At 49.0% G+C, this 27,855-nt stretch overlaps 1 protein-coding gene across 3 annotated transcripts in view; it reads left to right on the top strand.

Moving 5' to 3' along the window:
- Positions 1 to 628: 628 nt before the first annotated feature.
- TCAIM (T cell activation inhibitor, mitochondrial) overlaps positions 629 to 27,855 on the top strand; it is a 117,374-nt gene continuing 90,147 nt past the window's right edge. Inside the window, exon 1 of one of the 3 annotated variants that reach the window (XR_012320066.1) lies at positions 629 to 823. The gene's annotated coding sequence lies outside the window, so the exon portion shown is untranslated. The remainder of the gene's footprint in view (positions 824 to 27,855) is intronic. The other 2 variants (XM_073678044.1, XM_073678045.1) reach the window with 2 other exon arrangements.

Below are 27,855 nucleotides of genomic sequence, written 5' to 3'. Positions count from 1 at the left end.
ATGGATTTATATAGTGTGACCAAGTTGTCAAGCACTTTCCAAGTGATGCTAAAATCGCTTGGAAAGCGCTTGACAACCCGCATGCGGAAATGCAAGTGAAGAACGCTTCACATCCGCTTGTCCCTGGCAGGAAAAACGCATGTACAATCCGCATGTACAATCCGCATGTGTTTTTCCTGCAAGGGATAAGCGGAAAAAATCTGCAGCATTTCTGCATCGTGGGCACTAGGCCTTAGTCTTAGGTGTTTCTACTCCAAAAAAAACTTCACATTTAAACTACAAGAAAGCAGAAAAACGCCGCAAACTTTTTTTTATGTATTTTCCAGACGTGGATTTTACATCCAGAAGAATCCAAGTTAAAAATACAAACTGTATGAACATGCCGCCGAAGGAAAAGACAAGTGCACGAAATGCTGCAGCATGGGGCTTTTCCAGCCCCCCAAAAAACCCGCGCCGTGCTCCTCTCCAGGATGCTGCATGACGGGTGACAGACCCGGTGAGCACGGGTACGGACCGGACACCGCCGCTGACAAAGGTTTCCCGGTGACAGCGCCAGTGACTGCGCATCCATGCGGTGACGAGCTGTGGGCGGGAGCCTGCACTACCAGAGGTGTGTCACCAGGGGCGGTACAACGTGCAGCCTCAGCCTATCACAGGCCTGCGCCGTCCTTCCCCGGGGCCGCCTCCTCCGCAGCTGAAGGGCAGGTTGCGGCCGACAAGATCTCTTGTGCTTAGTGGGACGCAAATATCGTCTGAGGCGCAAAGTGATCGCGTCTGATGAACAAGGAAGAGAAAATGTCCTGAGGGGAGAGTGACCAGTAAGGTGAGCGCAGTCACACACTGGAGGGGGAGGGGAGCCTGCAAAACACTGATGTACTAATGTATCAGGAACATATACTATATATATTGTCTGCTGTACTAATGTATGAGGACATATACTATGTATAATCTGTGGTAATGTATAAAGACATATACTATATGTATAATCTGTGGTAATGTATAAGGACATATACTATATATAATCTCCTATATTAATGTATAAGGACATATGCTATATATAATCTCCTATATTAATGTATAAGGACATATACTATATATAATCTGTAGTAATGTATAAGGACATACAGTGGTAGCCAAAAGTATTGGCACCCCTGCAATTCTGTCAGATAATACTCAGTTTCTTCCTGAAAATGATTGCAATCACAAATTCTTTGGTATTATTATCTTCATGTAATTTGTCTTCAATGAAAAAATGCAAAAAGAATTGTCCTAAAGCCAAATTGGATACAATTCCACACCAAACCTAAAAAAGGGGGTGGACAAAAGTATTGGCACCCTTTGAAAAATCATGTGATGCTTCTCTAATTCGTGTAATTAACAGCACCTGTAACTTACCTGTGGCACCTAACAGGTGTTGGCAATAACTAAATCACACTTGCAGCCAGTTAACATGGATTAAAGTTGACTCAACCTCTGTCCTGTGTCCTTGTGTGTACCACGTTGAGCATGGAGAAAAGAAAGAAGACCAAAGAACTGTCTGAGGACTTGAGAAACCAAATTGTGAGGAAGCATGAGCAATCTGAAGGCTACAAGTCCATCTCCAAAGACCTGAATGTTCCTGTGTCTTCCGTGTGCAGTGTCATCAAGAAGTTTAAAGCCCATGGCACTGTGGCTATCCTCCCTAGATGTGGACGGAAAAGAAAAATTGACGAGAGATTTCAATGCAATATTGTGCGGATGGTGGATAAAGAACGTCGACTAACATCCAAACAAGTTCAAGCTGCCCTGCAGTCCGAGGGTACAACAGTGTCAACCCGTACTATCCGTCGGCGTCTGAATGAAAAGGGACTGTATGGTAGGATACCCAGGAAGACCCCACTTCTTACCCCGAGACATAAAAAAGCCAGGCTGGAGTTTGCCAAAACTTACCTGAGAAAGCCTAAAACGTTTTGGAAGAGTGTTCTCTGGTCAGATGAGACAAAAGTAGAGCTTTTTGGCAAAAAGCATCAACATAGAGTGTACAGGAAAAGAAAAGAGGCATTCAAAGAAAAGAACACGGTCCCTACAGTCAAACATGGCGGAGGTTCCCTGATGTTTTGGGGTTGCTTTGCTGCCTCTGGCACTGGACTGCTTGACCATGTGACGCGCCCCCTGGGCCACTGCTGTAGTGCGGCGCACGTGTGCGCGGGGGAATACCCGGAGCCGGATCCGATGGGGGTAGTAGTCTCCGAGTGGCGGGGACCCGGTCCGTGCCCAGGGTGGTCAAACTAAGTGTGTGGCAGTCTTTGTAGATGTTGTTTAAGTGTCGACTACGCCACCCGTTGATTTGCGGTCGCAAGGCCGCCGCTGCAGAACAGTCCGCTGAGGCCGGTGGTATGTGTGCAGCAATGGTGGTATAACCCCCAACGGGAGAGGTATGGCCTCAGGGCAGCTGGTGCGGGTGAAGGGAGTGATAGAAAGGGCGTCCCGGTACCTTTAGTGCTGGTAGTGCGATGGAACACAGAGACTGATTGCAGTTTTCAATGCTTTACTCACAGATGTTATCAGTGTCAGTCCTGCAGGTGATGACGACCCGAGCCGTGCTGCGTCCACCAGGTACGGGGCTCGACCAACCCCCAGGCAGTTCCAGAGTGTGACCTTGAACTCCTTTCTCCGTTCCTTTCTCTGGCCGTCCCCACTAGGGACCCACCCATGTCCAGCTTCCTCGGGCCTTCTGGTGGCGAAACCTATCTCCGGTTTCCCTGACCCTATGTGGCGTGCCTTCGTGGTGAGTGTAGTGAGTGGTCGCGCCAAGACGTGGCCACGACCTCCGGTTCCTGGCTGAGGATAAGTGGCCTCCACCAGTTCGGGATCCGGTACCCTGATCTGCCAACCCTTCACCCGCTGACTCCTAGCGTGTTCGGGTTCCCTCTTCCTTCATGTCTCTGGGCCTTTCTCCAGGTTCCATTCCTTCCTTGTTCCTTTCCTCTTGTCTTTCTCTCTCTTGCTCCCTTCAGGAGCAGCACCCAGACAGGGCTGCTGCTCCCTGTCACTACTCTTCTCCTCTTCTTCTGTCTGACTGAACTCCTAAGATGGTGCCCACCTTTTATACTCCCTCTGACACCCGAGCCCAGGTGACTAGCCACCAATGGGCTCCTTCCTATGCCCAGAGTCCCTCCCCTCTCTGCTCCTGCACCACTGGGATATTCCTCCCCCCCTCCCACTCCAGCCAGGGACAGACGCTGTCGTACCTGCACATCTATCTGGTGGGAGTACCGTTGATCTGTCCCCCGGAAATGGGATGTATGTGGTGCATGCAGCTAACTGAGTTCTAGTCCACACTCCATCCTTACCCGGGAGTGGAATACCACACCTCTGGTTCGAGGTGCAATACCCCTGTAGCAGCCGAGCCCTCGGGGTGCTACACATGTGCATGGCATTATGAAGTCTGAAGACTACCAACAAATTTTGCAGCATAATGTAGGGCTCAGTGTGAGAAAGCTGGGTCTCCCTCAGAGGTCATGGGTCTTCCAGCAGGACAATGACCCAAAACACACTTCCAAAAGCACTATAAAATGGTTTGAGAGAAAGCACTGGAGACTTCTAAGGTGGCCAGCAATGAGTCCAGACCTGAATCCCAGAACACCTGTGGAGAGATCTCAAAATGGCAGTTTGGAGAAGGCACCCTTCAAATATCAGGAACCTGGAGCAGTTTGCCAAAGAAGAATGGTCTACAATTCCAGCAGAGCATTGTAAGAAACTCATTGATGGTTAACCGAAGCGGTTGTTTGCAGTTATTTTGGCTAAAGGTTGTGCAACCAATTTTTAGGCTGAGGGTGCCAATACTTTTGTCTGGCCCATTTTTGGAGTTTTGTGTGAAATGATCAATGATTTGATTTTTGCTTCATTCTCTTTTGTGTTTTTTCCTTTCAAGCAAATTAAATGAAGATAATAATACCAAAGAATTTGTGATTGCAATCATTTTCAGGAAGAAATTGAGTATTATCTGACAGAATTGAAGGGGTGCCAATACTTTTGGCCACCACTGTATACTATATATAATCTATAGTAATGTATAAAGACATATACTATATATAATCTGTAGTAATGTATAAAGACATATACTATATATAATCTGTAGTAATGTATACTCATAGAGACATATACTATATATGCAACTGTCAAGAATATGCCTCTGTATTATACAGAAGGTGAAAACCGTAAGTCTCGCACCTGCTATCTATATCCAACTCTAAGGCTGTGTGCCCACGATGCTTTTTTTAAGCGTTTCCGCAGCAGCAAAAACGCTGCAGAAGCGCTTAAAAAATGCATGGTAGAAGGCCTGCCATGTCCCCCAATGATAATCTGTATGTGCTGTGCACATGCTGCGGAAATTTCCGCTGCGGATTATCATTGTGGAAAAAAACGCAGCACTACAAATTATTTTGCAGAAGTGCTGCGTTTTCGCCGTCATTGACTTGCATTGGAACGCATGGATTGCGCATCACTGCATATGTAGATGCGCATTGCATGCGTTCCAATGTGCGGATGTTACCCGGGTGTGGAGGACAGGAGACTCTCATCCAGACCCGGGTACCATAGAACCTGTGAAAAATAGAATAAAATAAAAAATAAATGTTATATTTACCTTCTGACGGCCCCCGCTCTCCTTGTCTTCGCTTGCCGGCAGCTCGCGATGGACTGGAAGACCTGCGCTGACGTCATAGTCATGTGACAGGTCACGCGACGCTGACGTCGGCAGGTCCTTCAGTGTACCGCGATCTGCCGGCAAGGAAGAACGGAGGGAAGCAAGACTGCGGGGGCCACCGGAAGGTAAGTATAGATTTTTTTTTTTTTTAAAACATTCTTTACGGTCACACTATATAAATCCATGCTGTTTGCATGGATTTATATAGTGTGAACAAGGTGACAAGCACTTTCCAAGTGATGCTAAAATCGCTTGGAAAGCGCTTGTCAACCCGCATGCAGAAATGCATGTGAAGAACGCTTCACATCCGCTTGTCCCTGGCAGCAAAAACGCATGTACACTCCGCATGCGTTTTTTCTGCCAGGGGAGATGCAGAAACGCTCAGGAAAAATCCGGAGCATTTCTGCATCGTGGGCACATAGCCTAACAGTAAGGCTATGTGCCCACGATGCAGAAATGAAGCAGAAAATTTCTGCTTCATTTCTGCATCTCCTTGCCCGGAAAAACGCGTGCGGAATTTGACACCCGTTTTTCGCGCGTTTTGCACATGCGGAAGATAATCAGGCAATTCCTGCATGTGTCGCGGCTGTCTAACAGCCGCAAGACATGTAGCCACGGCAACTTGAACACAGTTTTTGAGCACGCTGAAGATATTCTGTTTGGACCCGAGCGTGCTCGGTTAAATGGTTAGCATGTTCGCTCATCACTACCCGGCAGACAACACACTGTTCTGGTATTCAAGGTCTCGATGGCAGATGACTGTAGTGCCGGCGTCCCTGCCCTCTGCTAGGCAGGGACGCTGCTCCCCTCACCGCTCTGCCCCGTGCCCGGCGTCCCTCTCCCGCTCTGCTGTCAGCGCGCGCTCCTTCCCGGCGTCCTCCTCCCGCTCTGCTCTCAGCGCGCGCTCCTTCCCGGCCCCTGTGCTTAGGGCGCGCGCTCTCCTCCTCTTAAAGGGGCCGCGCGCGCCGTCCTAAGGAGTCCCCGGCCAATGGCCGGAGGACTTCATCATATATAAGGCACCTCCTCCAAAATGGAGGTGCCCGAGCAATGTTGTTTGCACCTGTGTCTCACCTGTGCTTCAGCCCTCAGGTCTCGTTGCCAGTTACCTGCCAGATTCTTGCCTGATTACTTGTTACCTGCCCGCTAGTCTGAGGTCCGACGGTCTGCCTTACTAATCCTGTCAGTCTGTCTAAGGACCAGCCTGCCCGCTCACCTGGGAGCGCACTTCAGCTACCTGCCTGCTTGCCTGAGGTCCGACGGTCTGCCTTCCAACTCCTGTCAGTCTGTCTATGGACCAGCTTGCCCGCTCACCTGGGAGCGCATATCTGCTACCTGCCTGCTAGCCTACCAGGAGGCTCCGCCGTCACGTGCTGTGACCACCTGCCTGTCCAGTGACTCCTGCCCGCTCACCTGGGAGCGCTCATCTGCTACCTGTCTGCTAGCCTACCTGGAGGCTCCGCCGTCACGTGCTGTGACCATCTGCCTGTCCAGTGACTTCTGCCCGCTCACCTGGGAGCGCTCATCTGTTGCCTGTCTGCTGGTCTTCCTGGAAGCTCCGCCGTCACATGCTGTGACCACCCGTTCATCCAGAGACTCTCGCCTGCTCACCTGGGAGCTCACATCTATCTTCAGCCGCCACAGGTCGTACCAACCCTATACCTAGAGACTGCCCCGGTCACTTGCCGTGACCACCAGCCCGTTCACCCAGAGACTGCCTCGGTCACTTGCCGTGACCTCCAGCCCGTTCACTCAGAGACTGTCCCGTTCACTCAGAGACTGTCCCGTTCACCTGCTGAGTCTTCCAGCCCGTCTTCCCTGGTTGCCACCCGCTCCCTTACAAGGACCGCCCCCTTGTATAGTAGCTCTGAGGTTCCGCCTCCCAGACCCGTTACAGTTTGCTCGGGCCATGGAACCCGGTGGCACCCAAGCTCCCTCGCTCTCGGACCTCTATCTTGAACTGTCCCGTCAGAGGTCCCAACAGGAGTCCATCCTGGGTCACCTGCGGAATGTCAATACTCGCCTGAACACTCTGTCTGATCCACCAACAACCTCCGCCAGTGCCATATCTTGCAATCCGGCAGCTCCGCTGCCCACTAATACCATGGTATCCTATCCCGGACCCCGGCTTTCTGCACCTCCTCGCTTCGGAGGCGACTCCGCCCAGGCTCGGGGCTTCATAAATCAGTGCACCCTGCACTTTGAACTATTGTCCCACCAGTTTAACTCCGACCGAGCCAAAATTGCATTCATCATGTCCCATCTCACCGGGGAGGCCCTGGCCTGGCTAAATCCTCTATGGGAGAGAGGACCCCCTGGTGTCCAACTTGCCTGCTTTTCTCACGGCTTTCCGGAAAGTCTTCGACGAACCCGGACGGAAGACCTCATCCGCATCATCATTGCTACGCCTCCGTCAGGAAGGTCTCACCGTGGGCCAATATGCCATACGGTTCCGTACCCTTGCCTCGGAGCTGGCTTGGGATAACGACGCTCTGGTTTCCGTCTTCTGGGAGGGTCTGTCCGGCCGAATTAAAGATGAACTTGCCGGTCGGGACATTCCTACCACTCTCGATGACTTAATAACTCTTGCCACCCGGATTGACCTACGGTTCCAGGAACGTGCCAGAGAGGTCACCCGTGAGAGGAGGTTACCACGTCTAGCTCCTACTTTTCAGAAACCCGTCACTCCTTCTGTCTCTAACCAGGTACACCCTCCTGAGCCTATGCAGGTCGACCAGACCAAGATGGTCAAGACCCGTCAGGACTTACGCCGTGCCGAGGGGACCTGCTTCTACTCTGGCAGTAAGGAGCACCGGATCCGTGCCTGCCCGGAGAGGTCGGGAAACGCCTGTGTCTAGGTTCGCTCAGAGAGGTCCACCTAGACAAGAATAAATCCTCTCCATCCCTGCTGTTGTCAGTTTCAATCGTCTACGGGGAGAACCGTTATTTCGAACTAGCCCAACTTGACTCTGGAGCAGCCGGGAATCTTATTTCACAGTCCCTGGTAGAGAAATACCGCATCCCCACCAAACCTCTGGCTGTACCCTTGTCTGTTGCTGCCGTGGATGGGAGGCTCTTACCACGCCCCATCCAACTCATCACCGAATCCATTACTCTGCAGGTGGGAATGCTGCATTCTGAAAGTATCTCCTTCCATGTTCTGCCTGGACTCTCTCACGCCCTCTTGCTAGGTCTACCTTGGCTCCAGAGACATGCACCCGTTCTTGACTGGCAGACCGGAGAAGTCCTTCGCTGGGGACAGGGCTGCCATAAGACCTGTCTGGTTCCCGTTCATCCCGTCCGTCCTTCTCCTACCCCAGCTAATCTACCTGGACTTCCGATCCCGTATTGGTCTTATGCTGATGTCTTTAATAAAAAGGAAGCAGAGACACTACCTCCTCATAGACCATACGACTGCCCTATCGACCTGTTACCTGGTACTTCTCCTCCCCATGGGCGTATTTATCCATTATCCGCTGCTGAGACCTGCTCAATGTCCGAATATATTGAGGAGAATCTGGCCAGAGGATTCATCCGGAAATCTACTTCCCCGGCGGGAGCAGGCTTCTTTTTCGTCAAAAAGAAGGACGGCTCCCTCCGTCCCTGTATAGACTATAGAGGCCTTAACCAGATCACGGTGAAGAATAAGTACCCCCTTCCGCTCATTCCGGAGTTATTTGATCGTCTGAGGGGGGCTAGAATCTTCACCAAACTGGACCTCCGTGGGGCGTACAACCTGGTTCGTATCCGTCAGGGGGATGAATGGAAGACGGCATTCAACACCCGGGACGGCCACTATGAATATCTGGTAATGCCCTTTGGCCTCTGTAACGCTCCTGCCGTCTTTCAAGAGTTGGTCAATGACATCTTCCGGGACCTTCTCTACTCCTGCGTAGTGGTGTACCTGGACGACATCTTGGTCTTTTCTCCGGATCTCCAGACTCACCGGAGGGACGTTCGTCAGGTCCTGCTCAGGCTCAGGCAGAACCATCTCTACGCTAAATTTGAGAAGTGCCTCTTTGAGCAGACCTCGCTTCCGTTTCTGGGCTACATTATCTCTCAGACCGGCCTACAAATGGATCCTGAGAAACTGTCTGCCATCGAGAAATGGCCCCGACCGGAGGGGTTGAAGGCCATTCAGCGATTCCTGGGCTTCGCCAACTACTACCGCCTCTTCATACCACACTTCTCTTCCCGGACGGCCCCAATTTCTGCGCTCACCCGTAAAGGTACTAATCCCAAAGAGTGGCCACCCGAAGCTGAGGAGGCCTTTCTTTCCCTAAAACAGGCCTTCTCTTCCGCCCCGGTGCTGCATCGCCCAGATGGCAACAAGCAGTTCTTCCTGGAAGTTGACGCCTCCTCCTCTGGAGCCGGAGCGGTACTTACTCAAAAATCATCTTCCGGGAGGATGGTAACTTGTGGCTTCTTCTCTAAACTCTTCTCCTCCTCAGAGCGCAATTATTCCATAGGAGACCGAGAGTTATTGGCCATCAAACTGGCATTGGAGGAGTGGCGTTACCTGCTCGAGGGGGCTCTCCACCCGGTAATAATTTACACTGACCACAAGAACTTGGCTTACCTCCAGCATGCCCAGAGACTTAACCCGCGCCAAGCCCGGTGGTCCTTGTTTTTTGCTCGCTTTGATTTTGTTCTTCATTTTCGCCCGGCTGACAAAAACGTCAAAGCAGACGCCTTGTCCCGATCCTTTCTAGTGTCCGATCTCGAGGAAGATCCGAAACACATCATCGATCCCGCCAGAGTAATGCAGGTGGCTCCCGTGAGTCTAAATCGTCTCCCTCCCGGAAAGACGTTCGTATCAGTACCTGATCGGGAGAAGATCCTTCACTGGGGTCACTCGTCTAAACTGGCTGGCCACGCTGGTCAGAAGAAGACCCTCCAGCTTATTTCCCGGCACTACTGGTGGCCTACCCTGCACAAGGATGTAATAGACTTTGTTTCTGCCTGTGTGTCCTGCGCCCGCAACAAGGTTCCGAGACATCTGCCAGCCAGTCGCCTCCTTCCGCTCCCAGTACCTGCTGCCCCCTGGCAGCATATTGCAATGGACTTCATAACTGACCTCCCACTCTCTGCCGGTTGTACGGTCATTTGGGTGGTCGCTGACCGCTTCTCCAAGATGGCTCATTTCGTTCCCCTGCCAGGCCTCCCGTCTGCACCCGAGCTAGCTAGAGACTTTATTCGTCACATCTTCCGTCTTCATGGCCTGCCCCTCCACATCGTGTCGGATCGTGGGGTACAGTTCACCTCACGCTTCTGGAGAGCCACTTGTAAACTGCTAGACGTCACCCTGGACTTCTCTTCCGCTTACCACCCACAGTCCAATGGTCAAGTGGAGCGGATCAATCAGAACCTGACCAGTTACCTCCGGCACTTCGTTAATGCCCACCATTCTGACTGGGTGGATCTCCTACCATGGGCCGAGTTCTCTTACAATAATCACGAGAGCGAATCCTCCTCCAAATCCCCGTTTTTTGTAGTCTTTGGTCAGCATCCTCGGATTCCTTTTCCTGTCTCCACCTCGGTGGACAACCCGGCTGCGGAATCTCTCGTTAGCAAATTTTCCTCCATTTGGGAGAGTACCCGATCCGCACTCCTTCAGTCGTCCGAACGGATGAAAAGACACGCTGACAAAAAACGCCTGGATCCTCCTCAATTTCGTCCAGGAGATAAGGTCTGGCTCTCATCTAAATATGTTCGACTCAAGATACCTTCTTACAAGTTAGGGCCTCGGTTCATCGGACCTCTGGAGGTCATCAGTCAGATCAACCCGGTGGTCTATAAATTGAAACTCCCGGCCAACTTACGGATCCCTAACTCCTTCCATGTATCTCTCCTCAAACCTGTGGTACTTAACTCTTTTTCCAAGTCTACAGGTACGCCTCCTGCTCCGGTTTCTGCTGAGGACGAGTTTGAGGTAGAGAACATTCTTGCCACCAAAAGGGTAAGAGGAAAGACCTTTTTTCTGGTAGATTGGAAGGGGTTTGGTCCTGAGGAGAGAACGTGGGAGCCCCGGGAGAACATCCATGCCCCTCTCATCCTAGCTAAATTTCTGTCTGGCCTAAAAAAGGGGGGGCCTAAAGGGGGGGGTACTGTAGTGCCGGCGTCCCTGCCCTCTGCTAGGCAGGGACGCTGCTCCCCTCACCGCTCTGCCCCGTGCCCGGCGTCCCTCTCCCGCTCTGCTGTCAGCGCGCGCTCCTTCCCGGCGTCCTCCTCCCGCTCTGCTCTCAGCGCGCGCTCCTTCCCGGCCCCTGTGCTTAGGGCGCGCGCTCTCCTCCTCTTAAAGGGGCCGCGCGCGCCGTCCTAAGGAGTCCCCGGCCAATGGCCGGAGGACTTCATCATATATAAGGCACCTCCTCCAAAATGGAGGTGCCCGAGCAATGTTGTTTGCACCTGTGTCTCACCTGTGCTTCAGCCCTCAGGTCTCGTTGCCAGTTACCTGCCAGTTACCTGCCAGATTCTTGCCTGATTACTTGTTACCTGCCCGCTAGTCTGAGGTCCGACGGTCTGCCTTACTAATCCTGTCAGTCTGTCTAAGGACCAGCCTGCCCGCTCACCTGGGAGCGCACTTCAGCTACCTGCCTGCTTGCCTGAGGTCCGACGGTCTGCCTTCCAACTCCTGTCAGTCTGTCTATGGACCAGCTTGCCCGCTCACCTGGGAGCGCATATCTGCTACCTGCCTGCTAGCCTACCAGGAGGCTCCGCCGTCACGTGCTGTGATCACCTGCCTGTCCAGTGACTCCTGCCCGCTCACCTGGGAGCGCTCATCTGCTACCTGTCTGCTAGCCTACCTGGAGGCTCCGCCGTCACGTGCTGTGACCATCTGCCTGTCCAGTGACTTCTGCCCGCTCACCTGGGAGCGCTCATCTGTTGCCTGTCTGCTGGTCTTCCTGGAAGCTCCGCCGTCACATGCTGTGACCACCCGTTCATCCAGAGACTCTCGCCTGCTCACCTGGGAGCTCACATCTATCTTCAGCCGCCACAGGTCGTACCAACCCTATACCTAGAGACTGCCCCGGTCACTTGCCGTGACCACCAGCCCGTTCACCCAGAGACTGCCTCGGTCACTTGCCGTGACCTCCAGCCCGTTCACTCAGAGACTGTCCCGTTCACTCAGAGACTGTCCCGTTCACCTGCTGAGTCTTCCAGCCCGTCTTCCCTGGTTGCCACCCGCTCCCTTACAAGGACCGCCCCCTTGTATAGTAGCTCTGAGGTTCCGCCTCCCAGACCCGTTACAATGACCCTGTCTGTCCGCCTAATTATAGAGTCTACTACCACTAACATCTGTCTGGCCTTTGCTGCACTCCTATTTCCCTCCTTCCTACAGCAGGGTATTAATAGTTGTCTGAGGAATATTCTGCCATGCTGAATGCACTTGGGTGCACAATTCATCAAAATCCGCTGCTGGCAGCTCCCTTTGCAAGTGCAAACCAATGATGTCCCAGATATGCCAGATGGCACACAAGTTAGGAGATGACGAAGGCCATGGTAGCATGTTTAGGACTAGCAGGCTGCTCACTGTAGCACGAGCAAGATGCGACCTGGTGTTGTCATGTTGAAAAACAGCTCATTGAATACCTTCATGTTCCCTCATGAAGGCCTCTATGTGACGTTGCCCAAGTGGTCTGTAGACTAATCTCCAGCTATTTTTACATCTAAGACAAAAGTGGGAATTATAGCGGAGGAGGAAAAACCTCTATTTCAGCCTCCATTGTCCTTCTTGCTCTGCACGATAAGTTTTGAGACTGGTGGTGTGAGGTCAGTGGAACATAGGTAGCTGGACGTCTGACTCACAGGGTTGCCAACCATCCAGAAATTACAGGACAGTCCTTAAAAATAAGGCACTTTTTTTATCTTTACATAAAAAAAATGTAAAGGCGTCTGTGATTTTTCTTTTTTAACTTTTTCACGTCCTTTGACGTATATTTACGTCAAAGGTCGTGTCCCTGCCTTTGATGTGGGCTCGCGCATTTCAAAACTCACCATCACTGAAGGAGAGTTAACTCATCTCCTCTCCAAATCGCACCTCATCACTTGAGCAATTGACACATCCCACCTCCTACCCAACCACACCACTATGCTTATCCCGACCCTAACCCACCTTTTCAACCTATCAGTGAGCTCTGGTACCTTCCCTTCTTATTTCAAACATACCTATCCTGAAAAAGCCATCCCTCGACCCGTCCTCTACATACAGCTATCGCCCCATATCACTGCTTCCATTTGCCTCCAAACTCCTCCAATAGCATGTCTATGCTGAACTTTCCTCACATCTTTCATCTAACTCACTGTTTGACAACCTACAATCTGGCTTCCTTCCCCACCATTCCACCAAAACTGCCCTGACCAAATTTACTAACGACTTACCTACCGTCAAAGATAACAGATAATTCTCTATACTCCTCCGTCTCTGCCATTGACACAGTCAACCACTCCCTCTTACTACAAATCCTCTCTTCCCTTGGCGTCAGAGACCTTGCCCTCTCCTGGATCTTCTCAACCAGAAAAAAACATACTGATATGGAATCTTGATTGTGCTGCCCCAATGGGGACAGAGCCTATAATATCTGTAAAGGGCTGTGGAATTAATGGCGCTATATAAGTGAATAAAATAAATAAAAAATTAATACCCCTCTAACCCCACATTCAGAGTATCTTCACTCACACACTACCTCCTCATCCCACTCTCTCTCTCTGTTGGTGTCTCTCAAGGTGCAGTTCTGGGACCCCTACTCTTCTCAAGCTATACTTTTTGGCCTGGGACAACTCATAAAGTTCCATGGCTTCCAGTACCATCTATACACTGATGATACTCAGATCTACCTCTCTGGTCCAGACGTCACCTCTCTGCTGTCCAAAATCCCAGAGTATCAGCCATATCCTCCTTCTTCTCATCACGCTTCTTAAAGCTCAACGTGAATAAAACAGAACTCATATCCTCCATCTCCCCTACCTCTTCTACCTGATCTATCTATCTCAATAAATGATGTTATGCTTTTTCCTGTATCACAGGTCAACTGGCTTGGAGTAACCCTTGACTCTGTCCTGTCCTTCAAACCGTACATCCAAGCTCTTTCCACCTCTTGCCGCCTCCAACTCAAAAATATTTCAGACTCTTTCCTCGTCCTCAAATCTACTAAATTGTTAGTGCATGCCCTCATCATCTCACCACCTCAACTACTGCAATATTTTATTGTGTGGCCTCCCTGCTAACACTCTCACACCTCCTCCAGTTCTTCCTTAACTCTGCTGCACAACTAATCCACCTCTCTCCACGCTACTCCTTCCTTTGCTTCTTCCCTCTGCAAATCCTTTCATTGGCTCCCAATTCCCCAACGTATACAGTTCAAACTATTAACATTGACCGACAAAGCCATCCATAATCTGTCTCCTCCATATATCTCGTAACTAATCTCCCGTTACCTTCCAACACGTAATCTCTGGTCCTCTCAAGAACTCCTTCTCTTCTCCACTCTTATACATTCCTCATCCAATCACCTCCAAGACTTCTCCCAAGCATCCCCCATTCTCTGCAATTCTATGCCGCAACACGTCTCTTCAAGAGAGCTTACAGCCTGCAATATTCCTGGTGCCACCTCACCACCACTGAAGCTGCTTAATTCCTCCCCCCTCAACCTACTGTCTACTTTCCTATTACCCGGTAGAATGTAAATGACCTCTTCTGTCTGTACCAGTCCGTCATTTTAGTTTGTTCACTTTAATTTATATTCGTATTTTGTATGTTGCCCCTTCTCATGTACAGCACCATGGAATCGACAGTGCTCTAAAAATAAATAACAATAATCTATACTATATACGTCTTCTGAATTATTGCCAAAAGTTGAGACTGACACAAATTTTGGTTTCCACAAAGTTTGCTGCTTCAGTTTTTATAGGACAACATGCAGTGGGTACGGAAAGTATTCAGACCCCTTTAAATTTTTCACTTTGTTTCATTGCAGCCATTTGGTAAATTCTAAAAAGTTAATTTTTTTTCTCATTAATGTACACTCTGCACTCCATCTTGACTGTAAAAAAAAACAGAAATGTAGAAATTTTTGCAAATTTATTAAAGAAAAACTGAAATATCACATGGTCATAAGTATTCAGACCCTTTGCTCAGACACTCATATTTAAGTCACATGCTGTTCATTTCCTTGTGATCCTCCTTGAGATGGTTCTATTCCTTCATTGGAGTCCAGCTGTGTTTAATTAAACTGATAGGACTTGATATGGAAAGGCACACACCTGTCTATATAAGACCTCACAGCTCACCGTGCATGTCAGACCAAATGAGAATCATGAGCTGAAAGTAACTGCCCAAGGAGCTCAGAGACAGAATTGTGGCAAGTCACAGATCTGGCCAAGGTTACAAAAGAATTTCTGCATTACTCAGGGTTCCTAAGAGCACAGTGGCCTCCATAATCCTTAAATGGAAGAAGTTTGGGACCACCAGAAGTCGTCCTAGACCTGGCCGTCCAGCCAAACTGAGCAATCGTGGGAGAAGACCCTTGGTGAGAGAGGTAAAAAAAGAACGCCAAGATCACTGTGGCTGAGCTCCAGAGATGCGGTAGGGAGATGGGAGAAAGTTCCACAAAGTCAACTATCTCTGCAGCCCTCCACCAGTCGGGCCTTTATGGCAGAGTGGCTCGACAGAAGCCTCTCCTCAGTGCAAGACATATGAAAGCCCGCATAGAGTTTGCTCAAAAACACATGAAAGACTCCCAGACTATGAGAAATAAGATTCTCTGGTCTGATGAGACGAAGATAGAACTGTCACGGTCTCCACACTTTCCTTTTCTACTATGTTACTATTGTGTGGAGGCTGTCAGTCTGTTTTGGTTTTGCTGGGTCGTTTCTGCAATCATCTGTGTTCACTTCCCTTGATTAGTCTTCTACTTAAGCATGCTAGCTCCTTCACCCAGTGTCAATTGTACACTTGCTGTTGCCTGTGTAGGACTGATCTCTCTGTGCTCTGTGCTTGACCCAGCCTGACCATTTTCCCTTACCTGGATTTTGACCATTTGTCTGTTATCTGACTACTCTTTTGTCTGCTCCCTTTGTACTGCGCCATTTTCCTGGACTTGACTTTGGATTGTTTGACCTCCCTTTATTTATCCAGTAAGTAGCACTTACATAATATTTCTTTCAATAATATTAGTCTCTTCTCTCCTCTGCTGAGACTGTTATTTCTGTAGTGACTCGCGTCACATTACAATTGACCGTTAATTTTTTATTTTTCCCACCTATGGATCCGTTACATACTTTGTGTGATCAGGGGGCGAATCTGACTCAGTTCAGGATCTGGCCTTGGAACAACACAAACTGGCGTCCTCACAGGCTCAGTTACAAGACCAGATTTATGGTACGTTTACTGTCCCTCAGAATCTTTCCTCTCCGACCACGGTCATGACCTCTGAACCATCTGACGTATCTTTGAGCCCCCCTGAACCGGCTTTAGCACTCCCTGACAAATTTTCGGGGGGGGGGGGGGGGATCAGTTCAGAACTTTCAAAGAGAGTTGTAAATTATTGTTTACTTTGCGCCCTCGGTCATCAGGGAGTGAGTCACAGCGGGTGGGACTTATAATGTCACTTCTGCAGGGGGTTCCCAGACTTGGGCATTTTCTCTACCCTCTTTTGCTCCTGAACATCTTTCTGTGGATGCTTTCTTTGACTCTTTAGGACAGATCTATGACGAACCTGACAGGGTCAAGGTGGCAGAGACAAGGATCATGAACCTGACACAGCGGAAGACTACTGTTCTGAGTTTCGTCAGTGGTCTACTGAGGTTCTCTGGAATGACGCGGCTCTCAGGTGCCAATTCCTCAGGGGTCTTTCGGAGTCTCTAAAGGACGCTCTGGCTCTGCATGCTCCACCTGGTTGTTTGGTGGAGGCCATGACTCAGGCTATCCGCATGGATCGGAGGATGCGGGAGAGACGCAACGTTCAACAGGAGGTTACATTTTGTCCACGGGCCCGGGTTGCTTACCAGAGGTAGAACCTATGGAGGTTGGAGCTGCCAGCTCAAGGGTTAAGGAGAGGAGACGCCGTCTGGAACTTGGACTTTGTCTGTATTGTGGCCAAACTGGACATCTCTTAAAAGATTGCCTGGCGCGACGTGCAACGAATAAGCCGTCGGGAAACGCCTAGGTCTGGGTGATTGTCGAGGAGGTCACCCACACTTACAGGTACCCTTTTACTCCTCCGATAAAGTGTTGTTGAATGCTGAGCTTTTGTTTCAAAAACAGTGTCTATCAACATTTGCCTTTATTGACTGTGGAGCCGCGGCTAATTTCATTGATTCGGGACTTGTTCAGAATTTAGGATTAGGGACAGTTAAGCTAGAAGACCCTATTCAAATTGTGGCTATTGATAGAACACCGTTGCTAAAAAATCTGGTTCAGTTAGTTACGGTGGAGTTCACACTCAAGGTGGGGTCACTTCATACAGAATTAATCTCCTGTTATGTCTTGGACAATTTACCTGCTGGGATTGTGTTGGGTCTTCCTTGGCTGCGCATGCATAATCCGATCATTGACTGGTATCAGAAAGATATTGTCAAATGGGACCCTCATTGTATTGAAAAATGTATTAAATCTGTGCATACTTGCTCCGTTAGTCTGGAGGGTGTTCCGGAATACCTGAAGGACTTCAGAGATGTTTTTTCGGAAGTAGAGTCTGAGATCTTACCTCCTCACCATCCCTATGACTGTGCTGTTAATCTCATTCCTAATGCCAAATTACCCAAAGCTCGCTTGTATAACTTGTCTGGCCCTGATAGGGCATCCATGAAGGCTTATATTAACAAAAGTTTACGGAAAGGTCATATTCGTCCTTCATCATCGCCGGTTGCCGCCGGATTCTTTTTTGTTAAAAAAAAAAGATGGAGGTCTCCGTCCCTGCCTCGATTTCCGAGAATTAAACAAGATAACTGTTAAAAATACTTATCCGCTTCCACTTATCCCCGATCTATATAATCAGCTTTCGGGGGCCAAATGGTTTTCCAAACTGGATCTCAGAGGGGCATATAATCTGATTAGGTATTCGTGAGGGTGATGAGTGGAAGACAGCGTTTTTAACTTCTGAAGGTCTTTTTGAAAACCTCGTCATGCCTTTTGGGCTAACAAATGCACCCGCGGTCTTTTAGAATTTTATGAATGATATTCTCTCTGATTATATTGGGAGATTTATTGTGGTTTATTTAGATGATATTCTATTTTTTTCACCTGATCTGGATATTCATTATAAACATGTCCGTTTGGTTCTGCAAAGGTTAAGAGATAATTGTTTGTTTGCCAAGATTGAAAAATGTACCTTTTCTGTTCAAGAAATATTATTCTTGGGCTTCACTGTATCAGCCTCTGGGTTTAAGATGGATCCTGGGAAGGTTCAGGCCATCATTGATTGGGTTCAACCCAGCGACCTTAAGGCTTTGCAGTTCTTTTTAGGGTTCGCAAATTATTACAGAAAATTTATTAAAGGTTTTTCTCAGATCGTCAAGCCTCTTACGGACCTCACTCGCAAAGGGGTGGAGCTAAAGGTTTGGTTTTCAGAAGCAGTCAAGGCTTTTGAAAACTTGAAGAAATGTTTTATGTCTGCTCCTGTACTTGTTAACCAGACCTCCAGAGGCCGTTCATTGTGAAGGTGGATGCTTCTGAGGTTGGGGTGGTGGCTGTATTGTCTCAAGGTCCTAAGACTTTAAATAATCATCGACCATGTGCTTTTTCTCTAAGAAATTTTCTCCTGCTGAAAGAAACTATGATGTGGGTAATCGAGAGTTACTTGCTGTCAAATTGGCTTTTGAAGAATGGAGGCATTTTTTGGAAGGAGTCGTTCATCTGGTCACCGTGGTGACAGATCACAAGAATCTAGCGTATATCGAATCTGCTAAGCGGTTGACACCTAGACAGGCCAGATGGTCTTTATTTTTTTCAAGATTTAATTTTTCTATTATGTTTGGGTCTAAGAACGTGAGGGCGGATGCCCTGTCTCGTAGCCTTGATTCTGTGTCTCCTCCGGAGCCTTCTTCCATTATTCCTCAGGGCATAGTTGTGGCCATGGTTTCCTCTGTGCTGGAAGCGGAAATCCGTACTGCTCAGTCCTTGGCTTCTCCCAATATTCCTGAATGCAAGTTGTTTGTCCCTGTGTATCTCAGATTACGCCTTTTGCAAGAATTCCATGATTCTGTGTTGAGTGGTCATCCTGGAGTTACTGCCACCCAGAAGGCAGTTGCTAGACTCTTTTGGTGGTCTGCTATGCATAGGGACATTAAAGATTTTGTGTCTGCTTGTGAAACTCGTGCACGTGCAAAAGTGCAACATTGCCGGCCGGCTGGGGAATTGGCTCCTTTGCCCATTCCAGAAAGACCATGGACTCATTTGTCCATGGATTTAATTTCCTATTTACCTCTGTCTGGGTGGATGACGGCTATTTGGGTGGTATTCGATCGATTCAGCAAACAGGCTCACTTCGTTCCATTATCTGGGTTACCCAATTCTGAGACTCTCTCCAAACTGTTTATTACTCATGTGGTACGACTGCATGGGATTCCTCTTAATATTGTATCTGATAGGGGAGTACAATTCGTCTCTAGATTTTGGAGGGCTTTCTGCAGAAGGTTGGGGATTGATTTGTCCTTTTCCTCTGCTTATCATCCTGAAACTAACGGTCAGACCGAAAGGACTAATCAGTCTTTGGAACAAATTTTAAGAAGTTTTTTCGCCGATCAGCAGGAGAATTGGTCATCCTTTCTTCCTCTGGCTTAGTTTGCCTTTAACAGTCGGGTTAATCAGTCCACGGGAACCTCGCCGTTTTTCTATAATTATGGGTTTCATCCTCATTTTGGTGAGTTCTCCAGGATAAGTTCTGGGTGTCCTGGGGTAGATGTAATCATTCAAGAGTTGGGGGATGTCTGGAGGGAGGTTAAAAAGAATATTGGGGTGGCTCAGCTTCGGCAGAAACAAAAGGCCGATAGGAGACGCTCGTCAGGTGCTGCCTTCAAGGTGGGAGATAAGGTATGGCTATCCTCTAAGAATATTAGATTGAATATACCCTCTCTAAAGTTGAGTCCTAGATTCATTGGTCCATATGAGATTCTGGAGGTGGTCAATCCGGTTTCCTTCCGATTACGACTCCCTCAGTCTTTCCGTATTCCTAATGTGTTCCACAAGTCTTTGTTGAAGGAATTTATTCCCCCTGTTCTGTCTCCCTCGCCCCCGCCGCCTTCGGTGTCTATTGAGGGAAGCTTAGAATATGAGGTACAAAAGATCATTGATTACCGTATGGTCCGGAATTCCCTTCAATATCTTGTACATTGGAAGGGGTATGGACCCGAAGAGCGGTCCTGGGTTCCGGCTCATTCTGTGAGGGCTGATCGGTTGGTCCGGGCCTTTTATCGGCGGTCTCCTGGGAGACCTGGGGTCCCCCCCCCTTGAAGAGGGAGTACTGTCACTGTCTCCACACTTTCCTTGTCTGCTATGTTACTATTGTGTGGAGGCTGTCAGTCTGTTTTGATTTTGCTGGGTCATTTCTGCAATCATCTGTGTTCACTTCCCTTGATTAGTCTTCTACTTAAGCATGCTAGCTCCTTCACCCAGTGTCAATTGTACACTTGCTGTTGCCTGTGTAGGACTGATATCTCTGTGCTCTGTGCCTGACCCAGCCTGACTATTTTCCCTTACCTGGATTTTGACCATTTGCCTGTTATCTGACTACTCTTTTGTCTGCTCCCTTTGTACTGCGCCATTTTCCTCGACTTGACTTTGGTTTGTTTGACCTCCCTTTATTTATCCAGTAAGTAGCACTTACATAATATTTCTTTCAGTAATATTAGTCTCTTCTCTCCTCTTCTGAGACTGTTATTTCTGTAGTGACTCGCGTCACAAGAACTTTTTGGTGATAATTCTAAGCGGTATGTGTGGAAAAAGCCAGGCACTGCTCATCACCTGCCCAATACAATCCCAACAGTGAAACATGATGGTGGCAGCATCATGCTGTAGGGGTGTTTTTCAGCTGCAGGGACAGGACAACTGGTTGCAATTGAAGGAAACATGAATGCGGCCAAGTACAGAGATATCCTGGATGAAAACCTCTTCCAGAGTGCTCTGGACCTCAAACTTGGCCGAAGGTTCGCCTTCCAACAAGACAATGACCCTAATCACACAGCTAAAATAACAAAGGAGTGGCTTCAGAACAAATCTGTGACCATTCTTGACTGTCCGAGCCAGAGCCCTGACCTAAACCTAATTGAGCATTAGGCGAGACCTGAAAATGGCTGTCCACCAATGTTCACCATCCAACCTGACGGAACTGGAGAGGATCTCCAAATAAGAATGGCAGAGGATCCCCAAATCTAGGTGTGGAAAAACTTGTACTCCATACTGAGCAAAGGGTCTGAATACTTATGACCATGTTATATTTCAGTTTTTCTTTTTTAATAAATTTGCAAACATTTCTACATTTCTGGGGTTTTTTCAGTCAAGATGGGGTGCAGAGTGTACATTAATGAGAAAAAAACATGAACTTTTTAGAATTTACCAAATGGCTGCAATGAAACAAAGAGTGAAAAATTTTAAGGGGTCTGAATACTTTCTGTACCCACTGTACATTAACTCTACATTGTTATGAAGGGTGATCAGATGAATTAAAAAAATTGATCAGTCATTCCTTGCCATGAAAATTACTGTAATCATAAAAACTCCATTTCCACAGAATTTTATCCCTGCCACAAGATAACCTGCTTACATTATTTGAGTGATCATCTCTTTAGCTCAGGCTAAATCTAAATGCCCAATGAGTGTGTCTTTGGAGTGTGGGAGGAAACTAGAATACCTGGAGGAAACCCCTGCAAACATGAGGAGAACATACAAACTCCTTGCAGATGTTGTCCTTCTTGCAAGGCAACAGTGCTCACCACTGAACCACTATTCTGCACACTCATCACTTATATGATATTCATCATGTTGATTGATTTATAAGAACAGACTTGTGGTTTTAAAAGGGAGCTGATGCTTGAAATCATTGTCTTGATTACCTATAAGGATATTGTCACGATTCCGCCTCTCAGTGTGGTGTGTGACAGCTCAGGCGTTCTTTTTGGGCAGGGATTTGCTGATTTGTCAGTATCTTGATACACAGCTTAGCCATCCAGTATAATGCTTTGGCGTGCTGAGCTGTCAGTGTGGTGAGTGACATTCCAGTCCTCCAATCAGGGCTGGGGCGTGCTGGGCTTCCTGCAGGTGTCTCCTATTCAGAATGATTCCCAGGCTATTTAGTTGGCTGTCTGCCTCTTGTCTTTGCCAGTTGTAGCGCTGCTTGGTGTGAGTTCTATATTTTGATCTTTTGCTGACTGACCTTGGATTTTGCACTCGACTAACCCCTTTGTCTTGATCCACTCTCTTCTTGGAATTCTGATCCTGGACTGTGACCTGACTATGCCATTGCCTCACTCCTCTGTTTATGACGCACCTGTGACGCTGAGTCACTTCTCACGGCCAGGCCGTGAGACGGGATAGTCAAGGAGTCCGAAGTCAAAGCCAGGAGGGTACATCATAAACAGAGGGAAGAGGCAAAGACGTAGTCAGGTAACGTTCCGTAGATCAGAATACCAGGAGGAGAGCAAATCAGAGCAGAAGGGGTTAAACAGACAGATGGTCAGAACAAGGTCAGGCAACAGGTGATCAATAAACAGAATTCAAGGCACAGAGAACAAGCCACACACTAGCTGAATGTACGTCTGGCAGAGATCTGGGGGAAACAGCTCAGGTAAGTAGCCAGGCATTCAACTGGAATAATGAACACCTGGAGATAGCCAGTGCCTCCCAGTCTCAGGTTGGACAGCCGAGCTGTCAATCACCACTCTGACAGCTATTGCACGCCCCTGTACCAGATTGGATGGTCGAGCTGTCTATCACAGTACTGACAGCTCTAGCATGCTCCTGTACAAGATTGGACAGCTGAGCTGTCAGTAACCGCATCCTAGACACAGTGAGGGGTGACAGTACCCTGCTGGCTTTTGACTGCAGACTCCCTGACTTCCCCATCTCATGGTGTGTCCGTAAGTGGTGACTCGCGACACAGAAATGCATCATCATTGCTTTGTATCAAAAGGGCTTTACAGGCTCTATATTGCTGCTTATAAGATTGCCCCGTAACTATTTGTTGATACTGTGGTAAGACGACTCACTCGGCTGCTTTCAGAAGTAGACTCGGGAACGTTTTCGTCTTCAGGTTTATTTAAAACGGCATAAAGCACTGCAGGGTCAGCAAAATAAACATAGCCTTGCTGGCATAATGCCAAAACAAAAGTTAAAACGATAGCACAGTCCATATGTGTGAGGGATTCGGCCGCAAGGAGTTGCAGCACACTACAGCTCCTCCTGAGCTGAAGTTCCACAGTCTGGAGACTTCCTTCTCCAAACTTACAACCCAGAAAAAAAACAGTGGCTGATCATTTAACCTCGCTCAAACACTCTCTGAGGTTGAGATATGGTGAATGACTTCCCACCCTTTTCAATGTCATTCACAAAAAAACACTCCCTTTGAAAATGATGGTTTAACTCCCCAGCACATAAAATGCTGGAGGAAATTTGTAGTTTTAGTTCACTGATGCTCGTAGCCGCAGTGAAACATATCTCCCTTCACATACAACACCAGTGACTCTGTCACATATTAGCCCCCCCTCTGCCCAAAGCCGGAGGTTTGGGCACTTTCAGACACCAAACAGAGAATTCTTGAGAGGGCATCAGCGTTACCGTGTAACTTCCTGGGTCTATGAAAATTTAAAGTCCTGGAGACCTAAGAACCACCTAGTCACCCGGGCATTCTTACCCTTCTTTTTCCTCAACTATCTCGAGGGGCATGGTCTGACACAAGTTTAAACTTCCGGCCTCGTAGGTAATATCTTAGGCCCATTTTATGGCTAAGCACTCTTTCTCTACTATAGCATAATTTTTCTTGCAGGAAGAGCGCTTCTGGCTCAGATACAGGATGGGATGCTCTTCACCATTTATCTCTTGAGAGAGCACGGCTCCTAGGCCAACTTCCGAAGCGTCTGTCTGGACAACAAATTCTTTACTAAAGTCTGGTGCGACCAGGACTGACTTCTTACACAGTGCCAGCTTCAGCTGTTGGAACGCCGTCTCTGTTTCAACCGTCCATTTCGCCATCGTTGATTTGGTACCTTTGAGAAGATCTGTAAGTGGCGCGGCCATCATGGCAAAATTTGGGATAAACCGACGATAATATCCCATGACTCCAAGAAACGCTCTCACCTGCTTCTTGGAGAGCGGTTGCGGCCAGTTCTGGATTTCCTCGACTTTATTGACTTGTGGCTTAATTTTGCTTCTACTGATGACATAGCCTAAGTACTTGGCCTCCTCCTTTCCAATGGCACATTTTTTCGGATTTATAGTAAATCCCGCCTTGCTCAAAGCATCCAGAATCGCCTGTACCTTTGGTAAATGACTAGCCCAGTCTGGGCTAAAGGCAACAATGTCATCAAGGTAGGCTGCGGCATACTTCTTATGTGGGGTGAGGATCTGATCAATGGCCCTCTGGAAGGTGGCTGGGGCCCCCTGCAGTCCGAAATTCGGCATTCTGTGTATTGGAAACACCCATCAGGTGTTGAGAAAGCCGTCTTCTCCTTGGCCCTCTGGGACATGGGCATCTGCCAGTAACCCTTCGTCAAGTCGAGGGTGGCAATATACCTCGCAGGTCAAAGCCTTTTGATGAGTTCATCGACGTGGGGCATCGGGTATGCGTCACACATGGATACCTCATTCAGCCGGCGGTAGTCATTGCAAAACTTCCACTCCCCGTCAGGCTTTGGCACGAGAACGATGGTACTCAACCATCCACTCTTTGATTCCTCTATCACACTGAGGTCCAGCATCCTCTTCACCTCGGTTGAGATCACCTGACGACGGGCTTCAGGAATACTATAGGGCTTAAGGTTTACCCTAACATGCACTTCCGTCAGCATGTCATGCTCGACCACATGCGTGCGACCCGGCAACTCTGAGAACAGGTCACGGTTTCTTTGGAGCAGCTCTCTACACTGTTGCTTCTGGGCTGGCGATAGAGTCTCTGCTATCGAGACGTCCTCCACTTTGGCTTTGGGAGTGGCTCCCAAACATGCAGTCCCCAGCATTTCCAGATTTCGCCACGGCTTTAGCAAGTTCACATGGTACTCTTGGTGCGGCTTTCTTCGGCCAGGCTGGTGGACTTTCTCCACCACCTCATACGGGCCTTGCCACTTGGCCAGGAACTTGCTCTCGACAGTGGGAATAAGCACCAGAACGCGATCCCCCAAGCTGGAACTGCCTCAGCCTCGCTGATTGGTTATACACCCTTGCCTGTGCTTCCTGCGCCTGGAGGAGATGTTCCTTCACGATGGGCATCACTTTTGCCATTCTCTCCTGCAACTGGGCGATGTTCTCAATGATGCTCCGGTTGGGCGTGACTTTGGTCTCCCAGGTTTCCTTGGCAATGTCTTGGATGCCAACTATAAAGGAGCTCGAATGGAGAGAAGCCGGTGGAGGCTTGAAGAACTTCTCTGATGGAGAAGAGCAGAAAAGGAAGCAGGTAGTCTGTCTTGTCCATCCTTCTCAACGATCTTCCTGAGCATCGCCTTTAAGATCTTGTTAAAGGGCTCTACTAGGCTGTCTGTTTGCGGACGGTAAACTGAGGTCCGTAGCTGGGCAATCTGAAGGACCTTACACAGCTCCTTCATCACTTTGCTCATGAAGGGGGTTCCCTGGTCTGTCAAAATCTCCTTTGGCAGACCTGTCCTGGCAAAAATATGGACCAGTTTCCGGGCTATACTTTTACTTGACGAGTTCCTTAGGGGTACCACTTCGGGATACTGGGTCGCATAGTCCATGACCACCAGGATGTATTGGTGGCCCGGGCCGATTTAACTAAGGGACCCACGAGGTCCATGGCAATCCTCAAGGGGACATCTATCACAGGTAGTGGGACCAGGGGACTACGGAAGTGGGAGGAGGGCGCGGTTATCTGTCAGATGGGGCAGGACCTACAATAGTCTAGGATCTCCCGGTAACTACCTGGCCAATAGAACCTCCTCAGTATCCTCTCCTGAGTTTTCTCGACCCCCAGGTGTCCCCCCAGAATATGTAAATGGGCCATATCTAATACCCTCCGTCAGTAGGTCCTGGAACTAACAGCTGTTCCACTATCTCACCAGCCTTTAGTTTGGTCACCTGATATACTAATTCCCCCTGAATTGCAAAGTGTGGGAACCTGGTGTCTGCCCCAGGCTCTTGAGCAACCCCGTTAGTCAGTAACATTGTCCCACGCCCCCTTTAAGGTCAAGTTCCGAACTTGAGCAGACCCAAAGTTCTCTCCGAACGCCTCTAACTCAGGGAGGTCAGCCTCCTCGGTCACAGTCTCGTCCTCTTCCCCGGCAAGGACACACAGGGGGGAACTCATCCACTTTTGACTTCAATGAGGTTTCTTCCCGAGGGATCTGTTTTTTGCCCGAGCAACTTGATATGGACTCCCTTTTCCACAAGTCCCAAAATAAATAAAAGACCCGCACCAATATGATGGGATGTATCCGGTCCTTGAACACCCCGACCTCGTGGGACTGGGCACCACAGTCTGTTCCCACAGTTACTCTGGCCACGAGTTAGTCCTTGGCGTTTCCATGTATGTAGCGAACACCCACAGTTTTGGCAGGGATCAGCTGGTGGGGAAGGTTATCACTGATTAGGGTCACCAGAGTCCAATAGTTCAAGCACCATCACCACGTTAATGGACACGGCACATGCCTGCGGCCCCTCACCAGGTTGACCGTCCAAGCTACAGGCGGATAGGCGTAATAGGAACAACGCCGGCCTAGGCTGCAGTCCATTGGTTCAGGGGACATATGGCACCGGGTAGCTATGTGTGCAGGATTATGACAATGCCAACAGCCCACGTCCTTAACAACAGCTTTTGCAGGGCCCTCAGCGGAATTGGGAAGACCCCCGTTTGTGACTCTAGATCCCTTATGTGGTGAGTCCGCCCCCCCCCCCCCCTCTGGGTACTCCAGTACGGAGAAGTGACTCTGGTTTCCTGAGGGATTTCTCAAACACTTGGTACCTCTCTACCAGGCCCACAAAATCGTCTGCGTTCCGAGGGTCGCCCTAGGCAACCCAGGTCTGCACCGGCCTGGGAAGGGAATGGACGAATCTGTCCATCACCACACTCTCGACCATCTGGGCAGGAGTGGAAGACTGTGGCTGCTGCCATTTCTGGACTAGATGTAGCAAGTTGAACATCTGCGAGCGAGGTGGTTTGTCGCCAGCATACGCCCAATGGTGAACACTTTGTGCTCTGACAGACATAGTCACTCCCGAGCGTGCCAATATCTCTGTCTTTAACTTGGCATACTCATGTGCATCCTGTAGGGCCAGGTCATATTAGGTCTTTTGGGGTTCACCCATTAAATAGGGGGCCAGCACCTCTGCCCACTTCTCCAACGGCAGCTTTTCCTGCTCTGCCACCCTTTTGACCACAGTCAAAAATGCCTCAACATCACCTGGGGTCATCTTTTGCATAGCTCGCCTTACCGCCTTCCGGACATATGAGACATCACCTGGACTTGGGGGAGGGGCAGTTTCTCTGCTGCGAACTTCTCCTGCTGGGAGTTGGAGTTTCACCTGCCTTTGCTGCTGTTGGATCTGCTGCATCAGGAGTTTGTCTTCTGCTGTACATGCTGCTGCTCCCGATGCTGCTGGCTTTGGACCAGGTGCTTGATTAGCTCCTACATGTTGCCGGACATATCTGGCTGGCTGAAGGCCTTTACCCACGACATCCACCGTTCTCTGTGGCACGTGTACACGTGTTCCTGGAATCTTGCCCCCATTCTCCACCAACTGTGGTAAGACGACTCACTCGGCTGCTTTCAGAAGTAGACTCGGGAACGTTTTCATCTGCAGGTTTATTTAAAACGGCATAAAGCACTGCAGGTTCAGCAAAATAAACATAGCATAATGGCAAAACAAAAGATAAACGATAGCACAGTCCATATGTGTGCGGGATTCGCCCGCAAGGAGTTGAAGCACACTTCAGCTCCTCCTGAGCTGAAGTTCCACAGTCTGGAGACTTCCTTCTCCAAACTCACAACCCAGAAAAAAAACATAGCCAGTG

Source organism: Phyllobates terribilis, unplaced genomic scaffold (genome assembly GCF_046119375.1).
Source record: "Phyllobates terribilis strain yellow unplaced genomic scaffold, ASM4611937v1 Scaffold_4__5_contigs__length_816908805, whole genome shotgun sequence".
NCBI lineage: Eukaryota > Metazoa > Chordata > Amphibia > Anura > Dendrobatidae > Phyllobates > Phyllobates terribilis.
This window is presented reverse-complemented; position numbering and strand designations above follow the sequence as displayed.